Source organism: Ambystoma mexicanum, chromosome 5p (genome assembly GCF_040938575.1).
Source record: "Ambystoma mexicanum isolate Mex_15411 chromosome 5p, UKY_AmexF1_1, whole genome shotgun sequence".
Classification (NCBI taxonomy): Eukaryota; Metazoa; Chordata; class Amphibia; order Caudata; family Ambystomatidae; genus Ambystoma; species Ambystoma mexicanum.
The window spans coordinates 245,136,595-245,160,363 of record NC_090930.1 but is presented as its reverse complement, the minus strand read 5'-3'; positions in this window follow the sequence as shown (position 1 = coordinate 245,160,363).

The window sequence follows — 23,769 nt, the reverse complement described above, 5'->3', positions numbered from 1 at the left end:
ATAACCTGTTGCAGTGTCTCCATTTTACTGTTCTTTGAAGTTACAAATACACTCAGCCTCTTGAGGTGTAAAAACAACTGATAAATCCCAATTGGTTTGGGAACCAAGAAGATGATTGAGTAATATCCTTTTCGCTCTTGTTTCAAGGAATTCAGGATACCATGATACAGCTTTATTCCTCCTTAATTCATGTCTCCCTGCTATCAGACCCAGCTGATGTGGTCTCATTCTGGGCACCAGAGTTTTTGTAAATTCTATTTTCTAACCATTTCTCATGATATCCTTGACCCACAGGTCCAAGGGCACTTCCTCCTATTCTCTGAAGAACCACTGGACCCTTGCACCTATTGGCCAGCGCCACAGTTTCTGTTATCCAATCACCTGAACAGGTTTTTCCAATCAATGGGGCACTCCCTGACTGGGCCTAGATTAGTACTAAAATCTGACTGTAATCTCTGGATGACCCCCCCACTCGCTCCTTTTGCCCTTGTCTGTCCAATCTCCTAGAGTCAGGCATCCTACATAATGTTACTGCTTGTATGTCTGCTTTAAATTCCTTGTGCACCTTATCTTGCAGGAAGGACCCAACCAACAGGTGATCTTCAAAGGGAATTCTCAGGGTAGCTATCTGCTAATAGACATCTGAACACCAACCTAAGCTAGGCTTTAAGAGAATTTTACAAAATTGGTTGAGTTACAAGCAAGACCCCTGCTTCTTCAAGGGATACTGCAGCCATAGCAGGAGGGCAAAGACCTAGGGAATTTCTTTCTGAATTTCAAGCGATTAGCCGAGCAATTAGGATGGGATGAAAATCTATATTTCATTTCATAGGACCTCTGTTGAAGGGTGAGCTACAGACTACTTACCAGTTGCTTAACCTGGCCCAGGGAGCTATCTTTATATCTATTAAAGAGGGGCTTCTAAAAAGGTTTGGCCAAACATGTAGCTTCTATCGGCACAAATGAAGGGCCATTAGACTAAACCCCGGGGAAACCACCCTTGAACTGGGAGAACAGATTAAAAATACAGTCACGCTTTGGATTAACAACAAAACAATGGAAGAATTGGTAGAAATGATTAGTCTGGGGGCAATTCACCAATTCTTTACCACCCTTTTTGCAAAATGTACAGCTAAATTGACTCACCCCAGTCATGGCTATGAAACTGCCCAAAATCACTCGGATGCAGTGAAACACTTCGACTCGGTACACGGAAGTAAGGAACAGAAAGATCAACTAAGGGGTAGAGAGGAAAGTAAAAGAGAAGAACCTAAAGGAATCAAACCACCTCATCCTAACTGCTTTTCGTGTAGAGAAAGGTGCCATCTGGCCAGAAACGGTCCTACAAATTTAAAGGAAGAACCCATGAAATAGGCTGCCTAAAAGAGGAAGAGTGGGAAGAACCCGAAGAAGATCTGGAAACCTTTAGCATATGTTTATGTCAGTCTTCTGCTGGTAGATGGACAACCAGTGAAGGCATTAATTGAATAAGGTAGCAAACAGACTGCCATAAGGGCCGATTTGGTTACAACAAAAGACCTCGATAATGCCACCCTAGTTAGATTTACATGTGTACACAGGGATAACGAAATATACCCCAAGATGCCTGTGCACATTAACATCCGGTGGGATGCATATCTGGTATCATCGGCCATCATTCCTGAGCTCCACAAAGAAGTTATTGTGGGAAGGAACTTCCATGCGTTCCTCAGTCTCTTACAGGAACTTCCAACTCCCCATAGGGAATTTACACCCCACGACTATTGGCACTCTAACTGCTACCCCCAAACCTCTCCAGTGTGGGAGTGGACAGAGACAGAACCTCATGAGCCTTCCATTTACCAAGAACCTTCCACGAGACATAGGAAGCCCCTTACTCCAGGATCACCCACTCGAGGCCAGTTTATGGGATACATTCACGAGACAAATAGGAACACCTCACCGCTACCAGAATGAAGAAAATGAGAAGCGTGGAACATGCCAGAGTCATTGGATATATTTCTCTCTTGCTCTATCCAATGTCTTCAAATTGAATAACCTAGGAAAAGGCCAATTATATATCTCTGCTGCTCGGGGTAGAGCACTCACCTTGGGCTTCATTGGAAATAATAGTCAAGTGTGTGGTACTTTCAGAGGATGTCTATTGGGTTTTGGTGCATTTTTGGTGCTCTCTCTCCCAGCATGTGCAGTTGCTCTCTCTTTAAAATTCTTGACGATATTCCGTTATTCCATCTTCTCCAACTCTCACCTTTGCTTTCAGCCCTTACTTTTTCTCTCATCCTTCCTCTCGCACTTTACGAAGATCCCTCACTCAGGTGATCCTCCCGCACTGGTCCACCCCCAGAAACTGGATCCAAAAGTGATGGCCGTGTCCTGGCCACCTGAATGACAAATCCCCGGGGACTAGTTGGTGAGACACCTTCTGGTTTCTCACATACCCTTCCCCTATGTAAGGTGGATAGACTATAGGGGCGCCTGTGTGCAATTCACCTTGTGGACTCTCGAGAGTCACGTGTGGTTCGCAGGTTGTCGCACATTCGCACGGGGACGCTGCTATAAACATTCATTAGGAAATAATAAAGGCCTTTTGAACTCCTCCCAAGGTGGAAGTGAGGTCCATGCCCGAGTTGGTGAATGGAATCAGCTTCCAGAAATCACCTTCAGTCCACTACGTGGGAAGGTGGGGTAATATGAAAGCAATGGATTGGAGAGTGGGGGGTACAGGACAGTGCTTCTGGGTCACTCCTCTAAACGCTTCCAGGCAGAAAAAAATGGACCCGTTTCCTTACAAATAGCACATCATACTAGTGTTTAGCCTACTGCGAAGTGCTTTAACTTGTGCAACTGTGATACAGGGTGATCGCCTGATTTTCCCGGATCACACAATTGGGACATGGGTGGGATGGGGGCTAGCCGAGGTTGGAAGGTATGTACCAATCTTTTTGTGTTTAAAAGTGGGCAACTACAAAATCATAGAGAGGCAGCTGCTCAGCCTGAGGCACACACAGTGGATTACTTGAAATCAGAGATTGGGGACAAAAAGCACACAACCAGAATAAACCAACATTCACCTGTCGAGGGAGATTGAAAAGCAAAACAAATGAATACCAGCAACTTTGACAATGAACAGCGATGCCTCGGAGCAGCACAGCCGCCCTGGGGGCAAGACACAGGCATCCATGCAAGAGAGCCAGCCTCGGAGCACATGTTCATCAAATCATTCACTCAGAAAAGTAAACAAGTTACCTTCTCTCTATCGGTCCAGGGAGTGAAACATAGCACCTAGAGGAGGCACTTGCTGAAAAAGAGAAATGCAGAGCCATCCATCTTCAGATAACACTTGTACCGCAGACACAGGAGAAAATGACTTTCCAAAATATCTCCCAGAGGCCCAGTGAGAGGAAAACAAGCACCAATGAGGCGCTTTATGGAATCACTGTATGGACACACTTCATGGCAGCTCTTAGAAGCAGCAGGCCTGTACAAGGGTTGGCCCACGTGGCAGGCATATACAAGGGTCGGCATACTGCAGGCCTGTAGATGGTCCCAGCTTGAAACGCTTCTGTCCGCTTCAACGCACCCACTGTGAATGTCTGGGTAAGGCTGGTTGCGGCGCTCGACATGCACAGGCCTGGGTGAAAAGCAGGAACCTGGGCGGACATCCTGCCCTGTATCAGCTCCCAACAGATGGGTGGACATCTGCGCTTTCCAGCGATGGAAAGAAAATCTGTGTGTCCCGCGGTCCAGGCGGAGCTGCTAAGGCTACGGGGTAACTACTGCCTGTTCGGTTCCTTATGGCAAGGAAAAGGGGACCACATTGTGGCCTCAGTGCCGCGGGCGCACAATGCATATGCCTTCTCTTTGCCGAGCCGCCTCAAACTTGGGCGCCATTATTGAACAGACCCAGCGTACTCACTGCAAATATGGTGTTATATGGACTCCACCTCTCTGAACTTTAGGCACAAGGGCATCACACAATATTTCAGTTCTCCGCTTCTACTCACTATATGCCTCCATTCTTACTGCTCAAAATATAAATAAAATAATGTAAATATTCAGCCCTGCTCGTGCATATTGACAAAACTCAAGAGCCAGACCGTACATATTTATTTCTGACCTAAAGCCATATCACAGCTACAATGCAGTTGGCGCAACGTGTATACGCCTTCTAGATTCCCAGCCTCTGCGCAAAATAGCCCGAAATAGCTCAATGAAGCAAATGGTTGTGCAGCAGCTGGGCCATGGAAAACCCTCCCGAGCTTCTCCTTGCGTAGTACTGCGGAGGAGTTTCAAAAAAGAGAGTTTTGTGAGTTGGGTGTTTCATGCCATGGCATTGCTATGCCAACCAGATATTCCTGGTTAAGAACCCCATTTCTCCCTCTCTCTCTTTTGTAACAATGGTTTTAGTAAATGTGTGGCTTGCACCACACAAATTCGCCAAAACCAAAAAGGACCGGACGTGCCAAGCTCCAGGTGGATGGACAGATTATTTTAAAGGGCGACGGGGGGAAGAGCAATTGCACAACGGTTGTGAATAAAGCGCATCATCACAGACAGTGGCTGTGTGACAACATTCACATTCTAAATACAATCATTTGAGTATTGTGTTGCTCTTGGTGGAAAGGAAACAGAGTTACAGATGTCATTTGTTTTGCTGCTTTGGCTAAGCTGGCCTGAAGACTCCATGTCACCTCGAAATTTCGTTTCCAGTCTTAAGCATTTGTTTGAAAGAATTAGCACTGTATAGATGCATAAATCAAATTTGTTCGTTTGAAATGAACAAGAACCACAACTCGCAGAATGCATTAGAGGGAAAAACGAAAGCCCAGGAACGGAAGATGGACTGGAGTTCCTTGGTTACCGGAAGCTCGGATTCCTTACTGCGGGGCCTTCCCGTACACAGGAATCCATCCTCGGTTTGTGATTTGTTCAATTCTCATTCCTCATTTGGGCGACTCGATTCCACACTATATAGCTCACCTTTCTTCCTCGCATAAAAACAAAATGTTAGGCCACATGGTACTTCGAGGATGTGTTGCTGGCTGTGTTTCATTTGCTGCATCTCCTCCCTTTTGCTGCCAAAGTGCTAGTATATCACTGCTCAGGAGCTGAACAATTCTGTACACAGCACAGCACCGGAGTTAATATATTTTAAATGTTATTCTTGTATTCTTGTTTTCTTGATGAACCTGACAATAATCGGCTGCGCAATGAACCCCCTTAGCTACTACTAAAATCAGAAAAGCCCTGTTCCATTCGATACTCGCACTGATTCACGCAGCTGTTTGCTTCAGGGGAGGGCTGAAGCCTTGGCCGGATGAATTTGGTACTCCTAATGCCTGAAGTTCTCCGGAAATGTCAGCTGACTTTGTTTTGTCTTGATTTTTATTGATATCTTGTTTTAATTATCATTTTCCTTTTCCAGTAATTGTAGGAAATGACCAGCAGGTGGCAGTAACGGATCATGAATCGCATTCCCGCCATGTTCTTCCACATCGATCCTGCTTTAGGAACGGGCAACAACACAGCAACCAAGTACATTCCCAGAAGACCAAAACTCAGACAAGCGCTATTCTTCTCATTTCCGCCTTAAGGTGTCTGAGTAGCCTGCTTGATGTGCGAACAAGGTATATATATAAGGCACCCTTGTCTTTAAACGACGTGCCAAGGCGTTGATCAAGTTGCAATTGTTTTTACCTATCACAAAGTCGGGGTGCATCGTGTTATGGACATTGTACTTCTTTTCGAAGCAAATAAATACACAATCTTAAGAAAACAGCATATGAACAAAAAGTGTCCATATTTCGCCTGGGGTCGTGACCCCCTGGTCTCCAATCATTATGTCCAATTGCAATAGAGGGGGTAAAACGCCTGATCAGGGGTGTTGCTAGGTCGGGAAAGGGCCAGGGGCTACGCTGATCTCGGAACTGTCGTGACTGGGGGCTAGCTAGACTTTTGGCTGTAGCTCCTGACATTCTATCCGAGGCTACAACAAAAAGACCAGGGGCTATAGCCCCCCCTAGCAACGCCTCTGCGCCTGATCATCCCCGCTGCTACTCGCCGCAGAGGACGCATACATTCATTCTATTTGCAGCCCAACAGCAGGTGGAGATATGTTATGTTAAATGTACTTATATAGCGCACCGTCACCAACGGAATTGGTCCCCAGGTGCCCTGGAGGCTCTGCAAATGAGAAGGTGGGATGGGTTAGTAAGGTGAAGAGGGAGTAGGATAGTGGGAGGAGTGGTGTACTGTTGGCAGCTTCAACTCGGTAGACAGCGGGTGCTGAGCTTTGGTGCGAGTATCGGAGTCAGTCCGCGTGTGCTGTATATGCGGCTTATGTATTGTTGCAATGTCTCTTAGCACACAGGTGTTTTCTGAAACGATGCCATAGAACCCTTTATAACTGTTAATACTTGCATTACATCTGGCACCCCTTATTACTACAACTCTTCCACCTTGCCACTTTACTTCCTTACCGTGGTATTGCTTCCCTCACCTTCAAGGCTGGCTGAAGGCGAGCGAGAGCCCATGTCAAAGGTCTGCCCGGGCCCCGCCCCTGCCAAGACCCACCATCAAACCAGCCCGCTTGGTACACATGCCTGCTGTTGCCATTCATACTGCTACATGCCCAGTGACCACACTACAATAAGCCATATTACGCTAAGAGTTTAGAATTCAAATGTTTATTTTCTCACCATCATATAAGCGAAACAGGTTTTTTTCAAAAACAAATATAACTACTTGGTGAAAAACGGAGGGGGCACAGTCATAGGCGTCCCTAGAGGGTAACAAAAAGGGGCAATTGTCCCCTTTATTTGCTGCTTTGATCCCCTGATTGGTGGCATGTCCCAGACCCCATCGCCCACCCCCAACGCTCTGGCAAATAAGTCTTTCCAGGAGTCTTAAAGGTGCTCCTTTGCCCAGCCATCATCAATCCGTTTGCAGGTTGTATTTGCTCAGCCTGTGTTCTTTCTTCTGGCTTGAAAGTTACACCACAGGAAATAATGGGCCATGAATATCACTGGGATGGTGCTATCACTGTTAAAAGCATACTTCCTAAATGCTGGGCAAACTATTGTTTTCCAAATGTGTAGCTTACGCTTGCATAGAAAAAAAACTAAAAATACATTTCCATATTGAAACATGCTTCTTAAACTGACATTTACTAGTATTCTTTCAAATGCGTTTTTTTTTGTTGGACTACCACACAAATGCCCTGTAATTTTCGTGCCCCTTCCTTTGTGTTTTATCACAAGATATATTTCTAAAGATGTTATATGTTTGTTGTGCGTTGTGAAGCAGGAGTGCAGCTGAGTGTCCTGTGTTTACTATGCCCCTGGGAGTGTGCTTGCCTGTACTATTTGGAACATTGTATTTTCATCAGAGCAGTGTTTCTGAATCGCTTACTTTGGACTCTTTCAGCTAGGCGCTCAACATTCTGTAAGCTGTCTCCAAGTTGCCGGAGGACTGGGACATAAAACTCACTGACGTGCGCGTTGTGAAGCAAGAGTGCAGCTGAGTGTCCTGTGCTTACTATGCCCCTCAGAGTTTGCTTGTCTATACTATTTGGAGCATTCTATTTTCATCGGAGCAGTGTTTCTGAATCGCTTACTTTGGTCTCTTTCAGCTTGCCACTTGACACTCTGCAAGCTACCTGCAAGATGCCTGAGGACCAGGACATAAAACCCACTGACGTGCGCGTCTGCACGCACTTCGTGAAGCAGGAGTGCAGCTGAGTGTCCTGTGCTTACTATGCCCCTGGGAGTGTGCTTGACTGTACTATTTGGAACATTGTATTTTCATCAGAGCTGTGTTTCTGAATTGTTTACGTTGGGCTCTTTTAGCTTGCCGCTCGACGCTCTGCAATCTGCCGGCAAGCTGCCTGAGAACTGGGACATAAAACCCACTGACGGGCGCGTCAGCACGAGTGTCGTGAAGCAGGAGTGCCACTAAGTGTCCCGTGTCGCGCCTGAGCTTTGCTTGCCATTATACTAGGTAAGAACTTTCTCTAAACCTGGTTTCAGAATGGGACGCAGCGCTGCATGTAAATGTACGCTTCGTAGCGCTGCTGCCTGCACTGCTAAAAGCCCAAAGAGTCACAGCTCAGCCAAGACGCCAGGGCTATTACATCTGAAACAGAGGAAACCAATGAACCCTGTGGGCCTCATTACACGGTAGGCAGTAGGGGATTACCGGCACCGGTAAGGGCACCGGTGCCGGTAATCCCCTACCGCCCTACTACGAGGTCCCTCAGCGGGTCCCGTCCTTAACGTGTGGTCTGCCCAGGCATTATGGACGGTTCCCGCTGAGGGACCTCAGAGATTAGATGGTACCGCAAATTGCAGTACCGTTATTAGCTCCTTCCCCATTCCCATTGAGCCCTATGGGGGCTCAAATGGAAATGGGGAATGGTTCCCGGAATGGGGACTTAGCGGTCCCGCAAAGGTCGGAATAGACCGATAAGTCCCTGTTCCGGGAACCCGGACTCCGACGGCGGTAGGGGTAGCCATGGCGCTAAAAGCACCATGGCTACCGCCTACCGTGCAATGAGGCCCTATATGTCTCAATCAACCACTACAGGCTATTTTGACGCTAAAACACCACCAACTGTAAGAGAACACTTCCCGGCTTTGCCATCTGAAATGTCTGAACTAATGTTCTCTCCTACTATTTACAACAATAATGTGCTCCTAAAAATGTGCATTGGTTTGCAGCGTGCATCGCTCAGCAGAGAGAAGGAACTTCCCTCACAGGATGATACTGAAAATGTGATAGACATGAACCTATCTAATTCTCCTGACTTAACTGCACTGGCGTTCTCTAGAGACTCCTCTCACCCATTTGATACTGGTAGCGAAAGTGAAACGGAGAAAGATTCGGAAAATGCAGTAAACATTCTAATTGGCAAGGTGGACGCCCTCTCAATGTTAATAGCCAAGATTGCTAAGGACCATACAGATATTAAATTGACATTAGCAAAGGTCGTGGACACAATACTGATGAATTCAACAGCTCCTGAAACTAATATACTACAAAGAGCTGGAAACAAAATGGTCACCAAAAGAAATAGCCCTTCACCTGTAAATGCATCTAAATACTCTACTCATACATTATATGAACAACCAATCATCATTGGCCCCTTGCTCTACTACCCACTTGATACAACATGCAGCCCCAAATGAAACCCCTTCACCTCCTCAAACTGGGTTAAATTGGGATTATGAGGAGATATTCATTCCAGTTCATTTGAACGTGGAAAGTGATGCCACAAAACAATCTGAGGGGAAAAACTGCTAAAAGTGTTATATTTATGAAGAGGTTTAATAACCAGCGCTCATATACAAGAACCCGTAAGGTCTCTACTAAATCAACAACAGACCGGATTATTGGTAAAAGCCAAGGCTGCCTGCAAAACAAAACAACAGTGACCAATAATTTACCAGACGGTTCAGTGGGTCAAGTACAATTGAGTGGTCCAATAGACCAATGGCTTTACTCTGTACAAACTGCCACAACAGATGCTCGACCGCAGGGGTCTATATGTGCCAACCAGATTACGGAGCTCACACGGCACTGCTCAGATCTTACTAACTGCACTCAATTAAGACAGCCAAATCAAAATTGTACTGACAATATAAGTACTGCTATGCATCCAGCGATTATAATGGAGACTGAAACTCAGAATAATGTCACTGGGGTCGACAAATTTTCATTTACACCCAACGATATGTACGACTTGGGGAAATGGATCATATTAGAAAAACCCAGTCCAACCGGTTACAGTCCTTTTTGAAATCGGTCTTGAATGACAGATACAGTGCTGTTGAAACTGAATTTAATAATTTGAGTGACCATGCTGTAAGAGGATTCAATTCAGCACTACAGCTAAGTTAACGCCTAGTCTAGAATACTGAATGAAAACCCTTATTGATATATCTTTAGGTCCAGTTCATGCGTTCTGGATGACTACCCCTATATAACACCCCTCTCTTGGAATCCCCCTGACCCCACTGAGCCAAGAAGTAGTTCTGTTTTGCAAGTTTAAAAGGTTTATTTGATAATTTAAAATAGATATATATATCACGCTTTATAATAAATTAATAATTGAATAGCACACTTAATCTGATATGATAAAGATTGACAACAGAGAATCTGGCACTAGCACACTTCTTTATAATTACTAAGGAGTTGAGATGAAATGGATAAGGTAGCACACTGGTAAATAGGTACAGAAGTATAATGTGGTAGAAAATGCTTTGTACGGTTCAAATGGATGCAAGGTTGAATGAATGAAATGCAGTATAGAAATACTCAATATGATTTCAACAAAAGAATGTAATCACTTTTCTCTGGCAATTCCCTCCCCCCCCTTGATGCAAGGCAAGGAAATGGAAGGAAACACACAGTTCTCAGAAATGCAATCAATGTAATCAGTTCAATCCAGCAAGCTTAGACAACAGAAAACAGATAGGAGTTTTGAAAACACAAGCCCAAATTGCTTTGATATGTGCTGGCAATGAATGAGAAATATGCTGGAAACGCTTTTAATTCCCTTTCAGAGGTTCAGGGTGAGTGGTATCTAGTTAATATTAGTCCAGGCTCACACTAGCAATGATGCAGGGATAGTTAGCAGGTTAAACGAATTTCTGGCAAATGGAAAGCAAACAGCAGCAGTTTTTACATGTGAAGCAATTGCAAATCGCGGTAAAATTCGCGGATGCGTGTTCCGCGATTGCGGTAAAACTATAAGGGGTAGGAATGCGGTTCTTGGTGCGATTCAAAGCTACGATTCTAAGCTATCAGAGGAAAGTTACTGCAAGTCTCTAGCCCAAACGGTCGCGGAGATATGAGCGATTTAATAAAGGTCGTTTTTGGGTTTGCAAATTTCAAAAGCTCAAAATGACAAGTGCAGCTTGCAACTAGAAATGACAGGTGACAGCTAGGAGGCAGTTCTACTTAGGTTAAATAGATTGAATTAGATGAATTTAAACTAAGAGATTGGTTCTACACAGTTCTGCGGGGTACTCACACTATATTCTTGAGTGAAATGTGCCTCGCCACGGATCTGGTCAGGGTTTTAGACTGGACTCTGGTCTGGTCTGGTCTGGCCTCTGCACTTCACAGTGATCTGGGTCAGCTCTCTCTGCTGGTCTGGGTCTCTCTGGGTACAGCACTGCTTTCTCTCTGGTCTGGTCTCTTAGTTCTGGATAGATTGAAGTCTCTAGTTTGGCTTTCTGGAGGTTGATGGAGGTAAGTATGGATTTTTCCGGCAGAGCGTCCCGCTGCAGATGGATTTGGAAAGTCCCTATCTGTCCTGTCTGTCTGCTTTTATGTGTTTAGAATGTGGGTGTGTTCTAGCATCACTGACCCTACCTCTCTCTCAGCTTCTAATTGGTCAAACTTCCATTTATCATTTGATTGGGGAATGAACTGTGAGTCAGAGTGATGTCATTTTACAGCCTGCAGAAAGTCCACTCCTCCTGTCAACTTACACACAAATCTAGATTTGAAACAAATACATATTTGCAGAGGTACATATTGTTTTAAAATCATATGCACCCATCATGCATTACAGGAGGTATACCCTGTTCAAACTCTGCTCTTCCTGGGAGCTTGCATTCAGAAATGGCACATATTTCACTTTTTAACTGATTTTGCAATTTCTGACATTGACCCAACTTTACATACATGTGTGCAGGGAGTAGGGACATTAACTGATGAAGTTTCAGATTTTTAACATGCATACATTTAGAGTAATATCCATTTTTCCGCTAAAACCCCCCTGAACATGCCACCGGGTCGAAAAACCTCTTAAAATGTGGGCAGAAAAATCACAAGAATTATGGTATCATTTATAAAATTTTCACATGTCCGCTCTATGAGTTATTCATCTTTTTAAAGTTATGTTCTGGCTCCAAAGGGGTGTGGTTTCCCAGGTCACATGGTATAGAAACCAGTCTTTCCAGTTTCTGCCAAGCCAGCTTGCTCTCACAGGCAGTGCCCCTCCCAGCTCTTGCCAAGAGGAAGCTACATTTTACGACTGCGGTAATAAAAACCTTTGCCTGAGTGAAGGGGGCTTTGTTCACTCTCCTGCAGAGCACAGATAATTCAATTATCAGATAGATGGCATATCCTTAGTGTGGGCAGCAAAAGGAAGGTTGGCCTGGGAACACAGTGGTGACTCAAGTTTCCCTCCTGATGGGGGTAGTTGCCAGGCAGAATTCAGTTCTTTAAGCCAGACTTTCAGCTACTGTCATGTTATTTGTTGCTTTTTAAATTAACTTGCAATTTTACACATGCAGCTAGAATGCTGATTCTAAGTGCAAAACTATGACATTTAAACAATTGCAACCTATGTGACACTCAGAAGTAGGTCACTCAGTCAATTTAAACATTTAGATTTTTTTTAGTGTCTTTCAATCCAGTGCAACTTAAACTGCTGAAATCCACAGCGCAGCCAGTCTTGTTATAAACCTTGTCTTATGATCTTCATTTCCCAGATTTTGTAGGCACACAAAACTCCATTCTGCCAAATGTCTGCTGGTGTTCAGTAAATATTTTGCACATATTGCAATGTTTGAAAATAGGCATTTTGACTTGCCTTCAGGGAAACAGAGTGGTTTTAAAACGCCAGCTTTTGGATAGTGGTGAGTACTGGTACTGCACCCATTTTTGGGATTTAAGAAATGAATTCCCCACAATTCTAGGTTGCATTTGGCAATCAGCATTGCCATTCCCAATGGTTTCAGACTACTGTGCGGGTAGTCCAATGGTGGTTTTAAAGCGCTTTGAAGCTAACCGGCGCTACTGTTTTTCCTTTGGCAACCCATTTCCCTCATGGCAACCCAGCCTTTCATTCTCGCACTGGTGGGTGGCAAGTGAGGCAACCATTTTAGTGTGCGCACAAACTGCGCAGCTTTCCTGGATTTCAGCGCACATGTGGGTTTTCCGCCATCTTGAATTTTCTAAGCCCACAGCACCAAATGTTGCAGCATGATAGCTTAAACGTGGGTCAGGACACCCAACAATGCAGCATTAACTTGCACAGTGGATATTGGTGTAACTCGACAGAATATGGTGAGACAACTTATTGTTGTGACCAACCTCCAGGGGTAACCGTCTTTATTGGACGGAGTCAAACGTAAAGGACCTTAATGGTTGACTACGGCATGAACAAGAATTATCAGAGGCGGCTCTATCTCAATCCATCAGGGATCTCAAGTTAATGATTAGGAATAAAATTAACATCAATCAGGTAAACAGGAAAAACATATTTAGCCATTGCCATGTTAAAAGCAATACCACATTTGATGTAGCTATTGCCGAGCAAAGGCGGCTATATCGTAAAGCTCAAGCTTCAATTAGAGCTATTGTTTTGCTAAGCAATTGCGAAAAAGAAGTGGGCATTATACATTTTGCCACACGATTCAAGAATTGGTGGAAGCAACATAAACACTCTACCACTAATGCCAATAGGTTACTGTTATTTGGATTGTTAAGATCGCACGATAGCCGCAAATTCTGGTCACACTTTAATGAGCATATGAAAGCTATGGCTTCCACAGAATTAAACCCAATAGCAGAAGATATATGGTTCAGACATATTGAAGAACCTTATGACGATCATACTACTTCCTGCCCTGTAGAGAGAGCAAAACTTATAAAATCACATCTCTCTACTTTAGAAATGGAAGAGGACTTACTGGTCAGCCTTCTTATAAAACGTAAGGGTTCTGTGGCCCCCGCCCGAGATGGCATACAGAATAATGTTTTCAAGGCCCAGCCGGAGTCATGGGCAAAAATATGATTAACTTTATATCAACATATCTTTGCTGAGCTATACCTGACAGTTGGTGTAAATCTGTACTTGAACATATTTTCAAAAAAGGCAATATATTGGATCCTGCCAACTATCGCCTTCTGGCTATGATGGACTCTAGCAAGGAGATCTATGCCACTGTTCTTTTAAGGAAGCGTACCCACCTTGCCGAAACAGCTAATCTGATAAGTCTCTTCCAAGCAGGCTTTAGAAAATTGTATAATATAATAACTAACATCAGTATAATCCAATATTTGATTGCGACAGCCTCTACTGGACAAAAAACAAAACTGTTCTGCTGTTACATTAATTTTAGCAAGACGTTTAACCTTATTTCCCAAACTCTGCTCTGGGAAAAACCTAAGACTTGGGGAATTGATCCTACATTACTGTACTATATTCAACAATTATACACAAATACTTTCATTACAGTATGACTAAATACTGCGGCAGTGCATACCAATTACTTTAGTACCAACCATGGCCTTAAGCAAGGCTGTGTGCTGGCTCCTACGCTGTACAACTTACACACAGAAAATTTGGATAAAGGGCCTTAACTGTGTTCAGGATTTCAATCGGGCGACACACACCTTGGTCTTAGCCTAGGATGTAGCGCACAATTGGAATGCTTTCTCTTTATTTTATGCAAATTCAATTTGAGATGGCACACAACCTGTCTCACACACCCTTTTTCAAATACCCTGGTCACAATGGACCATGAACCAGGCTGGTTGGTGAAAATGCTATATTTATTTATTTTAAAATTCAAAGGAAATCATACAAATTTTAATATTGGGCAGCAATCAAGAGTGGGGTGATAATTACAAAGGAAACTGAAGCAATACACTGGGTTAACCTTCTACAAGAACATACATAAAGCATAAATGAATAGGAGCACTTTTTCTCTTTGGGTAGATAGTACCTGAGTTAATATTTCCCCCTGCAATGCTCTCGCAAACCCCATATGAATCGAATTTGGAATGGACAGAAAGAATCAGCAGGGAGGATTTTAAAGCCCCTTTCAATGGCATAAAATAACACTCGGAAATTGACAAATAAATAATGAATGTGTGGTTAAATCTATGAGGCAAATATGATTTCTCACAATAGCAGGAATATATAAACACTGGCAATCACAAGGCAAGTTTTCAACAAAAGGCATACAGTTCAAAACAAGTTGTAACTCGGGACACGATGCAGCGGAATCACACGTTGGAAAGTTGAATTTTTTTCTCAATTGCCGTTTTAATTGACAGAAACGGTTTCTATGGAAAACGGGTGAAATACTCAGATTTGGAATGCAGTTTTTGGGCTGGGGGATAAATGCACATCACAAGGACAATATAGGAATGAAAGAATGGTTGTAGCTGAAGATTTGGAAAAGATTTGCAAGATAAAAAGAAGTTCGGTTTTGGTAATATGAAGCTGTGAAAGAGAGAAAATCGTCTGCGAAAGAAAGACAAGTTTTACTTAAGCTAAATTATCAAGGCTAGATACCGCTGCCCATGAAACAGGTTTAGTTGGCCACATTAACCTGCTCCACGCCGCATTTCTCTTAGCATGGAAATTAATTAAATTATTCAAAATATTGCTAATGAGTTACCGGATGGGGTGAATGAAAGAATGGCGCTAACACTAGGAAATCATGGACAAAATACACAGAGAATTCTGACAGTAGGACAAATTACCAAGGCATGGATAGGATTGCTTAGAGAGTGGAGGCATGGATAGGATTGCTTAGAGAGTGGAATCAAGACAAAAGGGTCAAGAGGAGGTAGGCTATGTGTTTCTATGGGATGGGAAATACTCACAGTACATGCTTGAATTTGGGATTTTGGAACCGTCAACCGAGTTCTGGTCACTGCACAGCTCGGGTCACCAGGTAGCGTACAGCTGGGCAATTCAGGTCACTGGATAGCAGTACAGCTGGATGACAGAGGTACAACGGGCATGCAGTTAGCAGGCAACAAGTCGGTATGGTCTCAGGATGCCCCCCAAAAAGGGCACCAAAGTTTTTCTCCTGGTGACTGGGATTTTAGTCGGATTTTCTGAATCTAGGCCTTGCTGGGATGGGTCAGCAATGCTTGGCCTTGCAGTGGAATCTGGCAAGATGAATGTAGAAGATCACGAATGCAGGTGTTGGAAATTCAGTAGAGAGTCTCTGGAGATCTGTCAGCCACCCTTTATATAAAGGATGGTGACATCACCGAATTATATGGTAGGGCAGGCTTAGCTGAGTACGCCCCTAAACAACTGGATTGGACAGGGGTGATAGTTACCGCCTTCTTTTTAACTGATTGGACTCTTAGAAACCTGACATCAGCTTTATGATGTGGGTTTACTATGTTCAGAACCTCCCACAGTTAATTTTGCCACAACCCAGTTTTGATGTAATAGCGCATTTTTACAGTTGTGGCATCTTAACAAATCACATGGGCAGATTACATATTTTATGTAGAGCATGGCAGTCCAATTGTCACAGTTGTAGGACCTTTTTTCATCCGTTTAACAATTTTTCGATATTTTCAGTGAGAAATCATCAGCCTAGACATGTGTATAGAATATTATTAGGCATATCATTATTGAATTTCACAGTGGCATCATGTATGCTTTACTCAGAATGTCCACTTCTCTGCCATTTCTGTTCCCAACATGGCAGTGAAGGCTATAATGTCTTAAACTAAAACCGACAAAATTACATTTAAACTGTTAACTTTTTACATGTTTGTGAAGTCTTATTGCAAAGATAAAGGTCTTACAAGTTTATTTATAAAATAGGTTTTTGAGGCAAATGTTCAGCATTGTTAACCATATATGGGCATAGCTTACAAGGCTGCTCTTGAGTTGGCTTTGCAGCTCCCAGGAGAAGTTGCAGGGAAGTGTTATTTCCCTTTTCACATGTCCGTGTCCCAGAATTTCTATTGTGAGAGGCCTCAGCCTAGACAAAAGTCTGCCGAGCCCAGGCTGTTCAGTGCTTTTGGGTCCATTCAAGTTTTCAAGGAGGCGATTAGCATGCACATGTTCTAGAAGTTTATGGTGGCTTCTTTGTGGGGGAAGGCCTCAATTAGGCCAGCAGAAACCTGTTCTGGAGCTTGCAAAATCCAGCCAATACATTTTAATTCTTTATTTTCTTTAGTTTGTTCTGAATCAAAAACAAGCCTGTTTTCATCTCATATATGTTCCCCAGCAAAACCCCCTCTATATTGCTAGGCAAGGGTGCGTTTTTATTCAAGATTGTACTTTTAAAACAGGCATTTTTTTCTTTGGTTTGCAAAAGCCCATTTTGACACATGTGGAGAAAGCTGCTAGGATTTCTCTTTTAAATTCGGTTCTTCCATCTGACTTCCCAATATTGTTTTGCAGCCATAGTTCCTTTTGTACAGAAATCTGCTTAAACCACAGATACACTGAAATTGACATAGGCCCATAGAGCTAGGATTTTTTTGAAGCATTGATCTTTTTGACATTTTGTGACTTAAATGTCAAGCGTTTTCTGTGGTTGATCTGAAGTTTCTTTTGCCTTTTCAGATTTGACTGGCGCAGCCTGTCATGCAGGGTTCATGCTTTCTTCTGCTGAAGAACAATGTGGATATGGATGGGCATGGCAGGGCCTTATGGATATAATCAATGGGATGTGGAATAGATGAAAATTGCATCAGGACAGCATCCTTTTCAGTGTAAAATATGCCCTTTTCAATGGGAACCTTTTGCAAGCAGCAGAGCAGCGCTGCTTTGGTTCGCTTATTTTTGGTGCATCCAAGAACACACTGGCACCTTTCTCGTTGTGCATCCTGTTCCAACATGCCCAACGGTGTTTGGCAAGATGGTGCAGCCATCCTTATGCCGCTGAAAAATGCAGTGTTGATGCAATGGTGCTGCAAGGAGACAGTGCAGCCATTTTGCGCTGACTGCAGACGTGCAGCTAGGTTATGGATGGGGATTCTGCTGAGTGGGTCAAAGTAGCCCATAAATTCCCCCCCCGACTCTTCTAAAACTTTTTGTCGAGGGAGAGTAGGGCAAAGTGGGATTCATCAGTAGGGCAAAGTGGGGTTTATCAGGTAGGAGCCCTTCTTCCATCAGGGAGCGGTATGCCACTATCCTCCTGCTGTCTCTCGTTGGAGCGTGGAACGACGCCCACAGCTTTCCCTGAGGTTTTCCTTTGTGGTGCTGAGAGACACCCCCAGCTTTTTCTTCCATCTCTCCTTTCCAGGTCCCCGGGGAGGTTCTCCTTGGTCTATGAAGGGCGCAACCAGCATGAATCTATTGAAATAGATAAGAACCGGTTACTACATTTTCCCACTGACTGCCATCCAGGAAGGTTGACAGCAGTGGGACACACATGCATTGTAATAATGACAGTATTCAGACAACAAGTCAAATGCTCACTCACAAGACACAGATAACAATGGATTTGGCTAGAATTTTGGGGAATCCCTTTCGTCATGACAATGAAGAAAAATACTCCCAGTTAAATAATTAATCCATGGACGACAGCAAAGTCTCTGGGGGCCGGCTGTGGCAAGGTAAGCAAACTGACAGTATTGTTGCCTCTGCCTCTACCTCTGTCTCTGATGGCTTAAAAACTGCAAATGAATTCAAATGATTCCCCCATCACTTCTTTTGTCTGCTCACAGGAGGGCGCACACCTTCTGTCGCTGCCACCAGAATGCGTGTCCAGCAAGCCTACACCTGGGAGCACATCGGCTGACATTGTGCAAATGCCCGAAGTAATCATGTTGCTCTCTTTAAATGACCTTGAACCTGTTTCTGCGTCGATGTCCTTCATGCATAAACAATGAGAAACCGGAGACATTTCTGAAATTTACTTTTCGCCATTTGACATCACCAACAATGATTTGTTGGGAATTCAAATTTGGACTCCCAGAGCTGGCACACAAAGGTTAATCTATCTGCAAAATCAGGAGACTCAGTTTGCATGCTTCTGGATGAAGCGGCTGAGCTGGGACCCCTGGCTGATAATGTATCCAATATAGGAGACATGACCGTAAATAATTCGGTGTGTCCAGCTACTTCAGAAAGCCGACATCCGGAAGGCGCTCAGCGAGCTGTTTGTCCCTTCACTGAGCCAGTGGACAGTGACCTGGACACGGAAGCTCTTACTGGTAGGCACCAGGAAAAAGACCCGCAACTGAAGATAGGGTCCTCACATACAAATTCCAACGTCAGTGGACCCAGCCCGTATCACTCTCATGTTGATCAAATTGCTGACTTGCGCCTAGTCGAATCAGCTTGCGTACCTAGACGGTCACCTTTCAAGAATGCAATGATTCCACGATCGCACTCAGTAAGGCTTTGGGGGCAAACACATTTGTGAACACATTGGGCTCAAATGCCGTTGCAGTTGGCAATGCCAAAGCACTTGATGAACCTACCACGGCTTGTAGATTCAACACAGACGATCTTCATCCAGCCGGGGACGCCCCTAATGTCAGCTGCAACCCCAACCAAAGGCATGCTGCAACGATGGGTACCAGGCCTTTGACTCAGTCGTCACTTAATCGTTTGGAATTTAACAAAGAAAATGCCAGCACTCCAAGGACGAACACACTGAGAGTAGCACACAAAAGAGCTGGACTTACTCACATGCATGGACCCAAGTCAGCGACTTTGACCTCAAATGAAGACTTTACAAACTCATCTATTACAGAAACTGAAAGGCAAGCAAATGCGGGAACAAGATCAGTATTTCCACTGCTGCTTCAACGCAGATTCACAACAAAGTTCTGGCTGAATCATCACTTGCAATGATTCCCCTTGTAAAACTTTATGAATCATTGATTGATGCTATTCATGACCAAGGAGCTCTTTTGTTAAATTTGTCAAGCAAGATGGACCAAATTGACAAATTTAATGCTTTTCTTCAGCAACAAATATCCAGAGAAGCGGACCTGACAGTGTTATGGCAGCAGCGCCTGTGTGTCAAAACGACAGCCTCGCAGAAGGCTTGCTTGATGCAGTAAAATGGATGCGTACGACTCTAGAGACACAGGGGTCTGTAACGCAAGAAACAACCAAAATAAAACTCAGCCTGACGTGGCTGTCCTGACCCCTAATATTTCTCTTCCGTCACTTGCAAACAACCCACCTTTACTGAGGGCGCAGTCTGTCTAAGGCTTTACCAACAAGGTAAACTTAGTAACACGTTTGATTATTGAAATTCATCCGGAACCTATTTTCACTGCCAAAACTTAGCATGTTTACGAGACCAAACAAAGTGACACTGACACCTACTTCAATGGTCGCTGACCATGAGCCTGCCAGTCGGTCAATAAAGGGCAGGGCAAATCACACCAACAAACGTAGACAAATTGTGTCCGATGCTGACTCCAGTCATCATCTGCAATCAATCTATGTGACTTATCAACCTATTCGCACACTAATGAATCACTTGGAGTCAACATTCCACCAGCAGTTTCCTCAAGTCTGGTCCAATCAGCTGCTGAACAACAGTGCTCCAATTCTACCGGATGCTAACGCAAAGGCAATTAAAGTTTCGTGTGACAAAAGAAAAACAACCATCAATTCTCACTCACGTTTAAACCCCGAATTTACGTCAAATCAACGCTCCTATAGCATGCATTATAAAACGAGGGTTCATACGATGAAAAATACCGAATCATCACCTCACACATGGAAATTGCGCTTACAAAACATTCAAGTGGATGACAATGAGGTAAATTTAAACCGGACGAATGTATTAAAGTTATTTAAGTGCGTGCCCGCACTTTGTACCATTCATACTGACGACATCAAGATAGTTGAGTATGTAACGGAAACATCACCTGACCAAGTCCTGCTGCATATTGCATCTGCTGGAGTACGAAACACGATTTTGAAGACGGCCGTCGATTTACTCTTCTTTGGTTTCGAGTTAAAGCTAGAACCATCTGCGGAGAGTCTACAACCAAAAAATCAGCCTATAGGACCTGCATTTAAGCAAATTAGTGAAGATCGTTCCACTTCATTAAGGAAACCAATTAGTACTCTGAAGGACTCTGAAGGACTCTAGTGTGAGACTGCAGCCATCCAAGTAGCTATGATCGGAGGCGCCTGAATGTCAATATTCTCTATTATCATGGAACACACGTGGCTTCATGAACCTCTTTTATTACTTTGAGGTCTCACTTCAAAATTTACTCATTATCTGCTTATAGGAGTCATGGCTACGTGAGACTCCGACGAGGGACGGCTTCACTTCACTCCTAAATCCAGCTTCAAAGAACACAAAAGGATGGCCTTACTCAGGCCCTCTAACGATGATTAAAATAACGCAGTGGTGGTCAGTGGGTGACTCAGTCAACCCTAATCCTTTTGTGCAAGGGACAATTATACATAGCAAGTTCGATTCATCTAACAAGAGGAAGCACGTATTAATCCTTAACGTGTACTGGAATCCTGAGAAAATCAGCACCAAAAACTTTGTAAAATCAATCATGCTGATTATAGACCAAGCTATGTTGAAATACAACAACTTATCAGTAATTTGCTGTGACGATTTAATCTGTTTGTGGTTTAAGTACGACATCAAATGCCAAATTTTCATGTGTACGCCTGATCATGTTGTCCCGACTAGAGGGCAGTTGTGATTCACTGCAATGTCAACTCGCAACTGTACAATGCTAAACGGAAATGTGCATGGCAACATCCCTCCTCAAGTGACCTGGTGCCATGATGCGAGCCGCAGCATATTGGATTACATCTGGGTTTCTCAAAATCTAGTACGTAAAGTCAAGGCTCTAAATGTTCTTCTGACGAAGCACAGCGACCATAATCTTTTGCGACTTTGTTACATGATGGAGTGGGCACCTATGGCTCCAAGCCACAATGTTGCGCATTCAATTAGTGCTGGAGGAAATCGCCTCAGAATTAATGGAATCCAAATTCATAATCTTGGGACCAAGCTGGCTACATTTTCTCACCTACAGCAAGCTGACTACCTCTGTTAAGTGCTCACCTTATTACCTTGGAGGCGGCCCGTACAACTGGTCACTCGCATAAACATCAGTCCAGCACTGTCATCCAAGCAGCTAAAAAATCAATGAGAAAGGATCTCAGATTCCTAAAGCGCAACTTGCTGAGGAAAGATTTGCAAGAAGACATTAAACATCAAAGACGTGAGTACCTCAAATGGGCTAAATATCACGCAATAATAATCGACCAAAATTGAGCAGAATTAATGCTGAAATTACTGATTACAAAAAACACCAGAGACATTTGGCAAATACTGAATGGCAGCAACACCAAAAGCCTTGGGGTCATTATTAATCCGATTTCTGGAGTTGCCTGGGCAAAGCATTTCACTGATGTGTTTTTGAAGCCTCAAGCCGAACCGGTTGTGGTGAGTAAATGGCAAATGCTCCATGGGCTGTGAAAATGTCATTGGCAGACCTAGAATGAGCAATTAGTGGCTTAAATAACTCTCAAGCAGCAGGTCTTGATCTGATATCTAATGTGATGCTAAAAAAGCATCCAAAAGAATGGGCCTCCTTCATCGCAATTCTGTTCAATCAAATATCAACTACAAAAAAGTTTCCGGATTCTTGGTTGACGGCTATTGTTGTGCCGATCTATAAGAAAGGCTGCCAGGATGACCCTTCCAACTACCGTCCAATCACGCTCCTGGATACCTTCAGCAAAATCTTTAGTGCAAATTTGAGACAAAAACTTGCATTGTGGGTACAACAGGCAAAGATCCCGGATATACGCCAAACTGGATTCACCAAGCGAGTTGGAGTTGAGGCTAACCTCTTGATCTTAACAACCTTAAAACCTGAGGCGATGAGAACAAATCAAAAACTGTTCCTGGCGTTCATTGATATGAAGCAAGCTTTTGATAGCTTAAATCGAGGCAAGCTTTGGTCAAAACTGGTGACATGGAAGTGCCCGAGAGAGCTTCTTGATCCAGTCATGGCACTCCACGCACATACGTCGATGCTTTTAAGAGTGAACAATCTCAGCGAATTATCCGATTCCATACAAACTGCTAAAGGCGTGAAACAAGGGTGCCCTTTGGCCGCTGAATCGTTCAAACTGTTCTTGGTTGACCTCCCTATCCATCTTAACCAAGTCCAGTGTTTTTCGCCCAAAATAAATAATGTTCCTATAAAGTGCATAATCTATGCTGATGACCTGGTGTTAATGGACTCCACGCAGATCGGTCTCCAGTGGTTGCTCATGAAACTCCATGAGTACCTCGCTTCTAACGATCTTGAGATAAATCCAACTAAAACGAAGGTACTCACAATCGGTCGCCTGAATAACAAAGCCAAGTAATTTAGGTGGTCGGTAGAAAGGGAAATTCTTAATTCTGTCTCTTATATAAGGTATTTAGGAATCCAATTTAACAACTCTTTATGCGAACAGCCATGGAAACTCGATCTCCAAACTCGGATGAAAAAGTTTGCACTGCAAGGAGCCAAGATCAATAAGGACTATGGCAAATTCTCGTTGGTGCCGATCTTGACGTTCTACCTTCAAAAGGTAGTACCTGCCATAGCATTTGGAACTGAGGCCGGATGGAACATTGATGAAGGCACCTGGCAGTCATTGGAGGGTCTTTTCTGGCATCGTATCTTGAATCTGCCACAGTCGGCTTCAATGACCATCAATGAGAGTTCTGTGGAAATCTCTTGCGGCAATGACAACAATACTTGCCCCGTTACCGATGCCTGCTTACCAGATCCTCGCAAAAGACAAAAAGCCCAGCAAGCCACCCTACTAAAGTCTTGGGTGCATCACCTTCATCAAATCTTAGATGCAGTGGACATAAAGATTTCTGAGCTAATACAATGCCCTCAATGCGCAAAGAAAAAGTTTGAGTCTTGGGCATGGATCATCAATCAAGACAGAAGAGCCAGGATGCACTCTGCCATTGCTTTAGGTGTAAGTTGACACAAACTTAATGTGCATCCTCGGTACCTTCTTCA